We start from the raw sequence: 16,070 nt of genomic DNA, 5'->3' as shown, positions 1-16,070 counted from the left end.
GCCAGAGTCCACATCTGCCCCTGTAAATATCTTACAATTTAAAACCCGGTTCCTAAATCTCTGTCTTACCATTATATAATATATCTGAAACCTTCCAGTGTCTCCAGGTCTCTTCGACGTACAGATTGTTCTTTCATGATTCTTAAACCAAGTCTTAGCTACTATTAAGTTATACCAGACGGCTTCATCTTTCATTCCTTACCCCACAGTCAATATTCACCTACTACTTTTCCTTCTATTCCTTTTCCTACTATCGAATTCAAGTCCCACATGACTGTTAAATTTTCGTCTCCATTAACTATCTGAATAATTTCTTCTATCGTATCATACATTTCTCCAATCTCCTCATCTGCGGAGCTAGTTAGCTTATAAACTTGTACTGCTGTGGTAGGCATGGGCTTCCCGTCTATCTTGGCTACAATAATGCGTTCACTATACTGTTTGTAGTAGCTTACCCGCATTCCTATTTTCCTATTCATTATTAAACCTACTCCTTCATTACCCTTATTTGATTTTGTATTTACAACCCTGTATTCACGTGATCAGAAGTCCTGTTCCTCCTGGCACCGAACTTCACTAATTCTCACTATACCTAACTTTGATCTATCCATTTCCCTTTTCAAATTTTCTAACATACCTGCTCGATTAAGCGACCTGACATTCCACGCCCCGATCCGTAGAACGCCAGTTTTGTTTCTCCAGATAATGGCATGCTACTGAGTAGTCTCCACCTGGAGATCTGAATGGGGGACTATTTTACCTCCAGAATATTTTACCCAAGAGGACGACATCATCATTTAACCATACAGTAAAGCTGCAAGCCCTCGGGAAAAATTACGGCTGTAGTTTCTCTTGCTTTCAGCCGGTCGCAGTACCACCACAGCAAGGCCGTTTTGATTTGTATTACAAGGCCAATCAGTCAGTCATCCAGACTGTTGCCCCCGCAGCTACTGAAGAGGCTGCTGCCCCTCTTCAGGAACCACGCGTTTGTCTGGCCCCTCATCAGATACCCCTTCCTTGTAGCTGCACCTACAGTACGGCTATCTGTATCGGTGAGGCATGCAAGCTTCCCCAACAACGATTAGGTCCATGGTTCATGGACCCCTATCGTGTAGTCAGCTTCTTGACAGGCAGAAATTCACCCAGGAAATTACATGTCTGTTCATAAGACATGCTTAACCATTTTATCAAGCTGGTTGATCTGTATGTGATGGACTGCTGTCACGACACATGAGTTTCCTCTCTGTCACAACCTTTATTGCACACGAAGTGACTGTCCAGTGATTTTGTACAATTTCTGATGTGATGTGAATGACTCTGAGCAGTCTTACGGGAAAAGAACAGTTCCCAGCTCCGCAATATAACGCGGGAAGTGGAAAAACCTATTCGGGACTAAATAATGACGAGCTTCGTTTAGTTACCAGACCGCTTAAGAGAAAAGTTAAAATCAACACTGAACTATTTTTGTAAAAGAAACAACGCGTAATGGGCATTTATTAATCATCGATTTCAAATTACACGACCACATTTCTGTTCCCAGAATCTGAGCATATACGACGCAGAAGGAAGAGTGGGAAGCAACGAGCTGGTATAACCGTAGTATCACAGTAAGCCTAGTACTTGTACCGCTGCTCACCACACGTCATAGCAGACAGAGGTGTAGTAGACAGACCATTGGACGCAGGAACACCGGTGCTGGACTCATCTGCATCTACGTCTTTATCTGTACTCGTCTTCATGGTCTTTTCGCGAGTTATACAGAGAAGAAAACAATAGATTTTGTTAATTCATCAGGGAACGCTCTCGGAACTTTAACAATACTCCACGTCGTAATGCAAAGCGCCTCCCTTGCAGCATCTGATATTTCAGCTGAATGAACTGCTACGTGGCACATAAGTGTTTAATTAATGAACGTGTAACGAAGTGCGCCGTTTTTCTTGGGATATTCTCTATTTCCTTTATCAATCCTATTTGGTGCATATTCCGTACTGACTAGCAATATATAAGTATGGTCGAACGAGTGTTTGTAAACTGCTTTCATTGTTGATGGACTACATTTCCTGAAGATTTTCCAGTGAGTCTCAGCTTGGCATCTGCTTTACTCGCGATTAACTTCATGCTGTCATTTCACTTCAGATAGCCCCGTAAGCATACTCCTAGATATTTTATGGAAGTAGCTGGTTCCATTGATTGTTCGGCAGTGGTGTAATCATGTCGTCTATGTAATCGTCTATGTAACCGTCTATGTAACCGCAAGACGTTACATTTGTTTCAGTTGAGGGTCAACTGCCACACCCTGCAGCAAACGTCAACCCTATGCAGCTCTCCTTGCATTTCGTTAAAATTTATCTAGCTTCGCGACTTCTCTGTAGACAACAGCATCATCCGCGTAATGACTCATGGAATTTGTAGGTCATTTACATATACTGTGAAAATTAATGACCCCATAACACTCCCCTGGGCACGCCCGAACTTACTTTTACGTCTGAAGACTTCTCTCCGTTCAGAATGACATACTGTATTCTGTTTGCTAGACGTGAAGCAACACGGCATACAGCAGGGCACACGGCATATACTGACTTCCGGGTCCCGTGGACGAAAAGAGCGAGTTCGGTTTCACAAGATCGTTGTTTTCGGAACTCAGTTTGGTTTCTACACAGGAGATTTTCGGCCTCCAGAAATGTCATAGTCGCGAGTATAAAACATGTTCCAAAACTCTACAACTGACCGAAGTCAGAGATATAGGCCTTCTTGAAAACGGCAGTGACATGTGCTTCTTTCCAATCATCAGGAACACTTCGCTCCTCCAAACACCTAAGGTGCACAGCTGTTAGGAGAGGGGCAAGTTCTTTCGCATACTCTATGTAGAATCGTATCGGTATCCTGTTAGTTACAGTGGTCGGCGCACATACGATAGTTCGTAGGGCGGTAGGGGACAAGACCTAGGAATATGCAGTATTTTTAATGTTTTGAAAGACGAACGGCGAAATGGAAGTAGCCATAAAAAAGGTTCCAGTTCCGACGCTGTAAAAATCCTGAATCCATGTTTGCCTTTCACTGAGAGATAGGAGGGAAAGGGGGGGGGGGGTCAGAAGGCGCCCTCGGGTATAGGCGTACTTACACCTGCCATCATATCTTGCTGGCGAATAATGCTAGATCACTGATTGTGTCAATCGGTTCGCCTACAACACCGCGTAGACGAAGTGTTCCTGCTTTAACAATCCATCATACCACCACTCTGGAATTGTCAGAATGATTTGAGAAATAGTCCACTGACACAACAATGTTTGTATGGACGCCTCGAGTCGCGCAACACATTTTGTAGGGCACACTGGGTCGCCATCGAACAAGACGTGTGCGCCTTCGTCCCAGTTCCGACTAACATCTGCGAGTTGTAGGCGCCGGTTGAATGATAATTAATCATCTCTTCTGACCTTCCGTCGAGTCCACGCCACGACAGCCTTCATCAAGGAGAAAGACGGGAGCTATACGTTACTGATAAGATATCTAGAATTCAATCACCCTTAACTGAATAAACTTGTAATGTGACGTTCAAAGGATTTTATTATGTAGATGTAACCGCGTAACTCATCTCAGTAAGAGAAGATTTGTATATCAATACAATTATTTTATGGTTATATTACACAAGCATACCAACGTCTTGTTGAATCGTATCTATGGATGACCTACCATGCCACGAACATTTATGTAGCTAATTTTGGAATTGATACTTTCGTTTACATAGCATCAGATAGTCAGACAGGCATTTACTTGCTGTCTCTTATAAAGATAGTGTAGGGATCTATTACATTTTTCTGCTTAAGTCTTAAAAATTGCCCGCATCTCGTGGTCGTGCGGTAGCGTTCTCGCTTCCCACGCCCGGGTTCCCGGGTTCGATTCCCGGCGGGGTCAGGGATTTTCTCTGCCTCGTGATGGCTGGGTGTTGTGTGCTGTCCTTAGGTTAGTTAGGTTTAAGTAGTTCTAAGTTCTAGGGGACTGATGACCATAGCTGTTAAGTCCCATAGTGCTCAGAGCCATTTGAACCATTTGAACCATCTTAAAAATTATCAGATGTGCTAGAAGATTAATTGTATTAGTGTTTACAAAGCACAGGAAGCTTACACTGATTTTTCTAGTCGTGCAGTCCATCTTTTATTGATATACATTTATTTATTCATGCATTTATTTCGCCTGGCAAGAAATGGCACTTCAGGCCCTCTCTCAGATATAACCAGATAGCTAAGCGAATAGTCATCACAATATTCGTAGCACATGAACAGTAGATAATAATAATAATAATAATAATAATAATAATAATAATAATAACAGAATTGACAGCAAGAAACAAGACAAAAGCTATAAATACTTATGCCATACCAATATTGACCTACTCATTTGGAGTAGTGAAATGGAGTAACACAGACCTAGAAGCACTCAATACACTTACACGATCACAATGCCATAAATATAGAATACATCACATACATTCAGCAACAGAAAGATTCACATTAAGCAGAAAGGAAGGAGGAAGGGGATTTATCGACATAAAAAACCTACATTATGGACAGGTAGACAATTTAAGAAAATTCTTTATAGAACGAGCAGAAACTAGCAAAATACACAAAGCAATCACCCAAATAAATACATCGGCTACACCACTACAATTTCATAACCACCTCTACAACCCGTTAGACCACATAACATCAACAGATACGAAGAAAGTAAATTGGAAAAAGAAAACACTTCATGGCAAGCACCCGCATCAACTAACACAGCCACACATCGATCAAGACGCATCCAACACATGGCTAAGAAAAGGCAATATATACAGTGAGACAGAAGGATTCATGATTGCAATACAGGATCAAACAATAAACACCAGGTATTACAGCAAGCATATTATTAAAGATCCCAATACCACAACAGATAAATGCAGACTTTGTAAACAACAAATAGAAACAGTAGATCACATCACAAGCGGATGTACAATACTAGCAAATACAGAATACCCCAGAAGACATGACAATGTCGCAAAAATAATACATCAACAGCTTGCCTTACAACATAAACTTTTAAAACAACAAGTTCCTACATACAAGTATGCACCACAAAATGTACTGGAGAATGATGAATACAAATTATACTGGAACAGAACCATTATAACAGATAAAACAACGCCACATAACAAACCTGACATCATACTCACCAATAAAAAGAAGAAATTAACACAACTAATCGAAATATCCATACCCAATACAACAAATATACAAAAGAAAACAGGAGAAAAAATTGAAAAATACATCCAACTGGCTGAGGAAGTCAAAGACATGTGGCATCAGGATAAAGTTGACATCATACCAATTATACTATCAACTACAGGAGTCATACCACACAATATCCACCAGTACATCAATGCAATAGAGCTACATCCAAACGTATATATACAACTACAGAAATCAGTAATTATTGATACATGTTCAATTACCCGAAAGTTCCTAAATGCAATATAACACATACCATACAGTTAAAAGGAAGTGACGCCTGATCAAGGTCCGCGTCATTTTTCATTTTTTAACCAGACTTAACGTCTGAGAAAGTAAAGAATAATAATAATAAACAATAATAATTATTGATACATGTTCAATTACCCGAAAGTTCCTAAATGCAATGTAACATATACCGTACAGTTAAAAGGAAGTCACGCTTGATCAAGGTCCGCGTCACTTTCCATTTTTAACCAGACATAACGTCTGAGAAAGGAAAGAAATAATAATAAGAACAATAATAATAATAGCCTGGTAGTAGTAGATACAGTAATGATTATATGCATTTAATATGAATAGTCATAACAGCAGATCATATCTCTAACGATAGAAAAATGCTCACGTGTGCATAATCGGCACCAAATGATGTAGCATCGAGTTTCCAAATAGAGATTGATTTGGCAAAATCTATCCTGTTTTCTACGGTAGTGTCATCTACTCCAAGAACTCAGGCGAAGCATTCTCTCTACCGTTGTCATCCTAAGGGAGGCTGTTGCGAGACTTCTAGTCCCACGTAAAACGGCAACGGGCGCCCCCATCCTAGGCCTGACATTTCCCAGAACGCGTAACGTCGACAGAACTGGAAAATTCTAGGCAATCAGCGGTCGTCACGGTGCACTCGACGGGACTGCTGAAAGAGCACGCAACACAGGAGAAAGAACCATAGCTCAACCGTCTGGCGTTCTTTATCGTGTCTCATTATAATAACAGCACCTTTGTGTTAGTGGATACAAACAAACACTTAGAGAAAGTTACATGCTGTGAAAGCTTTCGAATGGAGCAAGTATCTGGTAGCGCCACTGTAACGCGAATATTCTCATGGAGATGTATACGACGTCCCTAGAGAAAGTGTTCCTCCTTGTGAACAGATTTAAGAGCCTTTATGATCGACAACCTAGGCATGAGAAGTTTCCTGTCTGTCACGTAGTCGAAGTGAAAAACAGTTTACGGCTCCCGGTGGCCACATGGCAGAAGCTAAGGAAGGAATGAGTCTGTCTCCACTGCTAATTACTAGATCACTAGTATCTTCCAAGAATGAATTTTCACTGTTTAGAGGAGCGTGCGTGGATTTTAAACTCCCAGCATATTAAAACAGTGTCCCGAATCAGCATGCGGACCTGGGACCTGTGTCTTTCGCGGACAAGTGCTCTACCGACTGAGCTGTCCAAAGGAAGGTAGGAGATGAGATATTCTGGGAAGTAAAGCTGCGAGAGCGGATCGTGAGTCGTACTTGAACAAATTAGTTGGTAGAGCATTTGACCGTGAAAATCAAAGGTCTCGGGATCGAGTCCCGATCCGCGACACAATTTTAATGTTCCGGGGTTTTTCACATCTGCCAGGAAGTCTATAATTTATTATCCCAGTAAATGGACCGACTACCTGACGTTACTGAGATACTTGTTTATCCTCATCTTGTATTTGACAGGAAAAGGAAAGTACTTTGTCTACAGGGGAAAATCCAACTTTTTTGACACTTTTTGAAAATTACAGTACCGAAAATTATGGCTTCGTCCGTAAAACTGGTAGTTTTCAATGATTTTACGTCACACTCTAACTATCCAACCCCCACTACTAGCAGTGCTCGGAACATATGGAGAAATTTCAGCTAAACGTTCTGACATGTCTTACTATCTAGGTAAATGAGCTGTGGACTTAAAGACAACCCTCGCACCGCTAGGAGTGGGCTAAAATGAGCTGGAGGTGATCAGTACTATTTATCTGTCATTATCTTGGCAGACTATGATGATTGTTGCACTGTCACAGGCTCAATCCGTCAACCCCAGACGGCTTTTCTTGTTCCGTGAGACACAGAGTACGGTTAACCAGTTTCTATGTTAATTGCGAGTTAATTTTCGACTTTAGTTTTGCTCTGCATGCTGACGCTACTTTCGTCTCGCCGATATTACGCATATGGTATGATATGATATATGACATCACGGTAGCTTGGAGGTGGGTGGCAAGGGACATACTGGGGGGGGGGGGGGATGTCGAGCCAATCTGCTGGCTGTGAGGCGTCTCACGATAGTAGGACGAGGCGACCGCTGTTTAGTCTGAGCGTCCGCCAGCACCGCATTCGTCAGATTAGTTGGACGGCCGTATACGACCGCACGCGGGCGACTGATCCCACGACATACAGTTACAGCGGCATTGGCACGCGTCCAATGCATACGACCAAGTCTACTGCATAAGGCCGTACACGGCCGGCTGACGGACGCATCCCAATGAAATGGTGGTATTCTTATGTAGTCGGTGCGAGTGAGCGCTCGTTCTTGCTTGTGTCTGGATGTGTTTCACACTTAATTGCAAACTCTGGGGGTAGGAAGAATGTGAGTGAGAGCAGGTGATTGTGGAATATGCATGACACGACGTATCACCTCCGCGAGTTACAGAGGTTGAAAATCACAGAGGAGATGAGTGTGGAAGCTAAGTGGAATCGCTAATCATAACGTAGCAAAAAAACGTAACATAAAACGTAACATTCTGCGATCAAATTTATTAAACATGTGATACGTGACGTTCAGTGTACATTCAATTAGGCTGTTTATAAAATTCTAGACACTGTATTTAAAGACAATATTGAGAAGAATGTAGAGACGCCGCCCAAATGCCGTCTTGCATGCGTCTGTCAGATCATCTTCGTGCGTCGTGGTGACAGAAACAGCACAGATCTTCTAAATAGCACGCGTCCTTGCACTTTTCTATTGTTTGTCTGCTCTTTTTGTAAATTAAATATCGATTGAAAGCACACCATTCAATAAGAATGCTGGAAACTGCAATTAAAATTAAAATTGAGAATACCTTCAACCGTACGTTCACCTTATGTAACTAGTATTCTCTAAAGTACTCAAAATTCTTTCACTGGTGCACTTCAGCTGGGCAAAAGAGCGCCACAAATTTATCTCGGATGGAATACGCCGCAGTGACTGCGATCTCGCCGACAGAATCGTATCTATTCGTCGGTTGTGTCAGCTGGCAACTGAATGCAGCTGCTGGTTCTTCCCTTTGCTTGTCAATTACGATGTCGTGTAACAAACATCTACATTTGAGTCTAATGTCAAAAGCACCAGGCTTATCAATTTCAGCACCATTTTGCAGCAATATCCATTTAGTAGACCTTATTCCAAACGCACATTCTATTACTTGTCGAGTCTTAGAATTTGCTTCGGTCACTGGGAATGGTCTCATCATGTAAGTCTTCAGTTCAGTTGCCTCGCGACTGCCTGTTGCTGGCCGTGTGTCAGACGTTACTCGGCTTCAGTGGACGAGCTTCATTGCGAGCGGGCCTTAGTCTATAACCACACGGCTAACCTGTTGCAGTCGGACGAATGCGGCCCCAGTGGACGTCCAGGCTTAAGAGTCGTCAACCGGTGCTGTTTGTTTCATAGCGCGGGAAAGTCGCTTTCGGTGTCGGCGGACTAGCTACTTTCGTTAATTCCGTATGCGAACGGCTTGTGACTCTGTCGTCTGTTCCTTTGATAGGAACATTTAGGTTGGATGATTCTTCATTCCTTCGATACTGTTCAATGAATTGCAGACATGTGTTGTCCTTACAGTCGTGGTTCTCCACGCAGTTCGCACACTCTCTCTCACACACACACACACACACAAACACACAAAAGCTTGGTGATTTACAAGACAGTTTTCGTTACGAAACTGCGATGACACTGGATACTTAGAAGGTCAAATCTTAATCAGATGAAACAGTGGTGAACGACTGCACTACATAATTTGTAGACTGAGACACTTTCTGGGAGAGACTGCGATGCAAAAATTAAAACACACGTTTTCAAGGGGATTACTGTCGCCTTTCCTCTACATTGGACCTTGTGGAAGGTGACCACATCTTCGGAAACCTCGATGTCAGCTAACATTTTTATTAACTGTCGAATAACTGAAACTACTGTAGGTAAAAAATGAACGCCAAACTCAGCCCCATTCTTATGTAGAACTTTGATGAGACAAAGCACCTATAAGGAAAAGAAATTGTTCAGAAGAGTACGTACATCATATGAAGCCATGTGGTGCAATCGACAGAAAGCAGAGCGTGGCCGGCCGCTGGTGGCCGAGCGGCTCTGGCGCTACAGTCTGGAACCGCGCGACCGCTACGGTCGCAGGTTCGAATCCTGCCTCGGGCATGGATGTGTGTGTTGTCCTTAGGTTAGTTAGGTTTAAGTAGCTGAGGTCATAAGTCCCCTAGAACTTATTCTAGGGGACTTATGACCTCAGCAGTTGAGTCCCATAGTGCTCAGAGCCATTTGAACCATTTGAAAGCAGAGCGTGCGATCCAAGGTAACTAAAACGTTGGAGGGGGTCGGACGCCACAGTAGCGTCAGGAGAGTCAAAACACAAGAGAGCGTCCACGAACTTCGGAAAGGTTGGCCAAGGGAATGAAGACGGCGAATGATGTGAGAAATAATTAGATTCGTAACAGTTTAGGCAGAATATTGGGGCCATAAGATAGGCTACTGAGTAAGAAAATTATCGGGACAGTTTCATTTTTACAAAGCTGTGAACAGAATGGAATAATTTGGTGAAATCAAGGTTAAGGGGGGGGGGGGGGGGGGAGACGCCACAGCAGCGTCAGGGGAGTCAAAACAAAGAGAGCGTCCACGGACTTAGGAAAAGCTGGCCGAGGTAATGAAGACGGCAATGTTAGGAGAAATATTGAGATTCGTTACAGTTTAGACAGAATATTGAGGGCATAGGGTAGGCTAACGAGTAAGAAAATTATCGGGACAGTTTCATTTTTACAAAGCTGTGAACAGAATGGAATAATTTGGTGTAATCAAGGTTAAGGGTGTATGGTAACAGGTGCTGAGAAAAATGGTGAGGTGGAAAGAATAAGTGATATTGTAAGTAGGCTGTTTAGGTTTTTTTATTGGTAACGCCACCTCTGTATAAAAATCACTGGCTGTGCTGTGTGCAGTCTGTGGCTGCTTTGCATTGTTGTAATACTCGCCATTGTAGTGTTAGGCAGCTGGCTGTGAACAGCGCGTAGCGTTGGGCAGTTGGAGGTGAGCCGCCAGCAGTGGTGGATGTGGGGAGAGAGATGGCGGAGTTTTGTAATTTGTCATGAACTGATATATATATATTAGGACTATTAAGGTAAATACATTGTTTGTTCTCTATTAATATCTTTCATTTGCTAACTATCCCTATCAGTAGTTAGTACCTTCAGTAGTTTGAATCTTTTATTTAGCTGGCAGTAGTGGCGCTTGCTTTATTGCAGTAGCTCGAGTAACCAAGATTTTTGTGAGGTAAGTGATTTGTGAAACGTATAGTTTAATGTTAGTCAGGGCCTTTCTTTTGTAGGGATTTTTGAAAGTCAGATTGCGTTGCGCTAAAAATACTGTGTGTCAGTTTAAGCTCAGTCATGTATAAATTGTTCTAAGGGGAAGTTTCATACGTCGACCCTTAGCCGAGGATACCTCACTGGAATCTTCTTTTTTTTTCTTGTAGTTTGTGTAATTAGTGTAGCTTTTGTTTATTGCTAGCGCGTAATTGTAGAGAAAATCTCCTTTGTAGTTGCAGTCTTTCATTGTTGTACAGTAAAACAGTTGTGGCATGCATGTAGATTTGCACCAAGTATTTCGCAGCTGCAATTAACTAGATATTATTTTCAGTGTTATGTTAATGTGTTCTCTTATTTTTGCTCTTCAAATTGTGTTTTTCTGTGTTGTCGTGTGAAATACTGTGACAATAATGGCGTGTGAAAAACGTAATACTAGGCTCCAAAGTAAACTGAGAAATGACAGTGAAAACGAAAGCAGTGTGTTAGCGCCACCGAGTAATGAATTAACTGATGTTCAAAGTAGTAATTTGGTAATTGTGCATAGGGAAATGGAGCGGGCGGCAAACAATGGCGTGGACAGTGAAACAATTAGTGAAGAGGGAAGCATTATCGATCGATCGGTCGGCAACAGCGCGCCTCAGGAATCCGAAATGACAGGACACAGTTTCGCAAATACTGTAGATTCAGGTTTTGGGTCCTCACTGTTTTCTCAAATAAGTCAAGACACATTTTCTGCTTGTCAAAATGTGAATATTTCCAGTGCAAATTCACTGCCGAAAAGCACTGAGGAACATGTTCCAGTCACCAGTACATTGTTATTACAATTAATACAACAAATGGGACAAACACAACAAAAGCTTCAAAAGTTAGACACAGTGGAACAAAATCTTCGAAAGTTAGACACAGTAGAACAAAATCTTAAAAAGTTAGGCACAATGGAACAACACCAGAGACAAACACAGCAACAGTTAGACACAATGGAACAAAATCAGAGACAAACACAGCAAAAGCTTCAAAAGTTAGACACCACACTTGAACAAACACGTGAAGATTTAACTAGTGAGTTACATAACATTGAATCGAAATGTCAAAAAGTCTGTAATGACGTAAAAACACAAATTTGTGCGCATTTTCAACCCATTTTTTCGTGGCATGAAAATGCATTACAGAATCACGAAGCAGCCATAAAAGAACTGCAAACCATTGTTCATGAAAATCACGACACCTTGCAAGCTAAAATTGACTCAGTTGCATCTACCGATTCGGTTACGCAACTTGGAAAAACTCAGGAAAACTTAAAGGACACAGTAGATACTCTGAAACTTGGTTCAGAAAAACACACTGAGGAAATTAGTTCATTATCAGAGAAAGTAGCCGAACTTTCAGATCAGTTCACTAACTTACCTACAAAGGTAGATGATGATCTGAATGACACAAGTCCTGTAGCCTTCACGGACACTGAAGAGTATGAACAAATTAGAAAATTCAAACAAAATCAAAATCAAATCAATACACAGTACAAAAGAGAAATCCGGGAAGTACAAGATCAGCTGACACAGGTGATACAAGAATTACGTATTTCAGAGGACACTCGCGCTCCAACACGGGAAGAGGGACTTAGAAATACGGAAAAGCCGCAAAATAATAACACAGGGCATTTCGAAAGTTATGAAAGAAATTGGCAATGTGCACCGAATTTTGAGATGGAACGGCCGACACGAGCTAACAATGACCGATATGCGACTCGCCGACATGATGATTTTGACTATAAGCTGTTCATTACTACACGTAAATTCAAAACATTTAAGAATTCTGGCAACGACATTCATCCACAAGCATGGCTCCATCAATTATCTCCTTGTTTTCCTCCCAACTGGTCGTTAGAACACAGATTAGAATTTATGTGTGGCTACTTAGAGAATGAACCAGCCGTAAGAATGCGATCGGTCATTCACGATTGCCACAGTGAAGGAGAATTTTACCATGCCTTCCTCTCAGCATATTGGTCTCAAGCCACACAAGACCGAGTAAAACATGGCATCATAATGATGAAACATTTCGAACAATGTGAATTCTCCAGTCTTGTGAAATATTTTGAAGACATGTTGCACAAGAATCAGTACCTGTCAAACCCATACAGCCCCTCAGAACTCATCCGCATTTGCTTAATCAAATTACATGAACATTTACGACATATTATTTTGGCAGGACGTTGCAAAGACGACATTGAAGCATTTCAGGGACTCTTACAAGAATTAGAAATTGACACTGACAGTCGCAGAACGCGAAAACAGGAGCACAACAATTACAGGTCACATTCGTCACATTTCCGAGATGAAAGAAATAATAACTGGACGCGACAAGGCTATTCTCACAACATAAATCGTGACCAAAACAGACACCACCCGTATAACAACCGTTGGCAGAGTAGTAATAATTACAGGGAAAGATCACCTCTCCGCGGTAATGACTATCACAGAGACAATCAGAGAAACAGACAATATGGGAACCAAAACAATTATTATTACGAGAGACAGAATAACTTTAGACGCAACGGTCCAGCGCGCTATTACGATTCAGGGAGAAATTCTCCACCACTTAACCGACAAGAAAGAAACCACAGGAACTACCGACATGACGACAGACGGTATGATCGTAACGACAGACCTGAATTTCATCAGAACTGGCGGGATTCAAACAGAGCAGGGCCCTTTCGACAACGTGAATTTGTAGAAGCTAGGTCTCCTAATCCCAATAACGACGCGCGCCAACAAAGGAACAGACAATGACTCGCACCGCAGGTAGCCGCGTGCGCCCGCTGGCTCCGAGAAAAATAACATAAGACGCTAGCCTTGAGAAAAATTTTAGCATTCTTTACCGACGTATACCACTTGACAATTGCGTTAAAGTTGAAACTCTGGGTACTAGGAAGAGCAAAGGGTTACACCATATTTCACATGTAAAACCATTTATTGAAAGATAATCTGCTTTTTAACTTAGTCTTTGCCATAAAATTTTTCACTTCACGTTTCTAGTATGCTTTGTCAGAATTAGAATCTGTTAATATGCAACAATGTTTGAAGTTAAATATCCAATCAAGAACCAAGATAACTTATTTAAACAGAAATTACGAATGCATTGTTATAGTGAACAGACGACACAGTGTTGTTATTTGTACATTCTTGCTTGTTAGTTGCACGATTACGTAACGACTATAAGGCTCACATACTTCGAGCATATACCAGTACTGCTAATGAGATTTTAATGCAACATTTTGGTTTATTTGAAAATACATTCTGAAATTAAAGTGCTTTCTGGGAGATACCAGATGACACAGAGGTTAGTTTATGTGACAGCTACACGATTTTATCACGACGCTACTAATGACTGACAATTTACAATGTTGCTTTTGCGGTGTTTCTGTTTTATATCTGCACAGTTTTTCTGCATTATTCTGGAAAGTAAAACATGTTTTAGTAGTAACTTTTGTGGTATAGCAACAATGAGACAGCCTTTTCCATAGCACAACAATATGTTACTGTACAGTACTTTCTCCATCACGCCAATAAGCATAATAAGATATCTATACGCAAAGCATTTCACTTTTGCTTATCATGAGGTAAGTACATTGACTTCTGCAGAACTTAGCTTTCGGAGGACGATAACTACGACACTTCCACAGAGATTATCTTACAACAAGACGCACAGTTTAGCGCTACAGTACACGTATTTGAGTGATTAATTTTGTACTTAAAACATTTATTTTTAAAGATTTTTGAATTACAAAGAAAGTTTTCCGTGATACATTTCATTCCATTGCTGTAATCTGTGACACCTGAGGGTATAATTACATTTATCCTCAGGGGGGTACACGCCTACTTTGTGTACCATGTGTTTGGCAAGCACAAGGAGCCCTGTCTAATATGGTATTTGCTTATACAACTTTACACATCGGTACCATATTTCTGTAACACACAAATTACACAGCTATCTGATCATTTAACTGAGAGATAAACATTTTTTTTAATACATCAGTGACACATGTTTACGCAATTACACAGTTGGATACCTTCACACTTATGAAATTGTATTTTGTCTGTACTTTGTGAAATGTTCATATTTTTTCGGAACCATGGTGATACTATGAGAGCTCTGAATGATGTATTTGGTATGGGATCATGATTTTAAAGTACGTTTGAGGTAGATGACACTACTGAAATGAGCAGAGAATATTTTTTTAGGATTTGAAATTATTGCAGAAAGCTACGACGATTCTGAGATTTGACTGAGGTGTTATGATGTTATTTTTACGACGACGATGTGTATTATGCTTTTGAGGTATGTTTATGATCAATGAGATGATGCTATATGAGGAATCTGATTATGCTATGTAACTACATGAAATATTGAAGATGTGTTGATGATTATGAATATGTACATATGTAATAAGGTAAGGACTAAGGAGTAGTGGTTAGGGACTCTGATTTATGAAAAGAATGTTGGAAACCAAGAATCGTACTTTAAGAGTTATGAAATGTGTGTATATATGCGTGAATGTATCACAATGCCGGCGAGAATTTTTTGGACACTGTTATATTCATAAGATTTTGTTTCTACACATTTGTAACCAAATTCTCAACCTGTGAATTTTTTTATATGAGACTGCCACTGTAGCGGAAACTGCTGTCGTAAATATTTCGTTAAGAAAGGTAAGTGACCTTGATGTAATGCATTGTGGCGCCCAGCTGGGCCAGCCGCCTGGAGAAAAAGCCATTAGGTGGAGAAAAAAAGAGGCCATTAACCTCGCTTCTGACATTCCTTTGTAGAAAGCATTGCAAGTACGTCACACTCATTACTTGGAAAGATACTTACATCTGCACACCTGATTATGACAAGCGTATTTCTACGAGAATTGAGAGAATTTCTACTAACTTATGAAATGCCACATGACTATTGAATGATATTTTTATACTTTGTACATAGTTGCTTATTTCATTTGATATCTGTTTTCCAGCTATGTTGCAGCATTGGTTTTATAAAATAAAATTAAATGCATTTGCTAATGTGAAAACTTTCTGTCAACAGATCTATAAAATAATAATTTTATGATCCACGTTCTTCGAAAAAGGAGCACTTGGAAAGGAAAGAACAATAAGAAGGGATTAATAACAGTAACTGCATACATAATTTTCTTTTCAACTACTTGGTAATTTTTTTTTGGTAGAGTAAGTTAT

Source organism: Schistocerca nitens, chromosome 1 (genome assembly GCF_023898315.1).
Source record: "Schistocerca nitens isolate TAMUIC-IGC-003100 chromosome 1, iqSchNite1.1, whole genome shotgun sequence".
NCBI lineage: Eukaryota > Metazoa > Arthropoda > Insecta > Orthoptera > Acrididae > Schistocerca > Schistocerca nitens.
The sequence above is the reverse complement of the archived record's forward strand: the minus strand, read 5'-3'. Positions refer to the sequence as shown.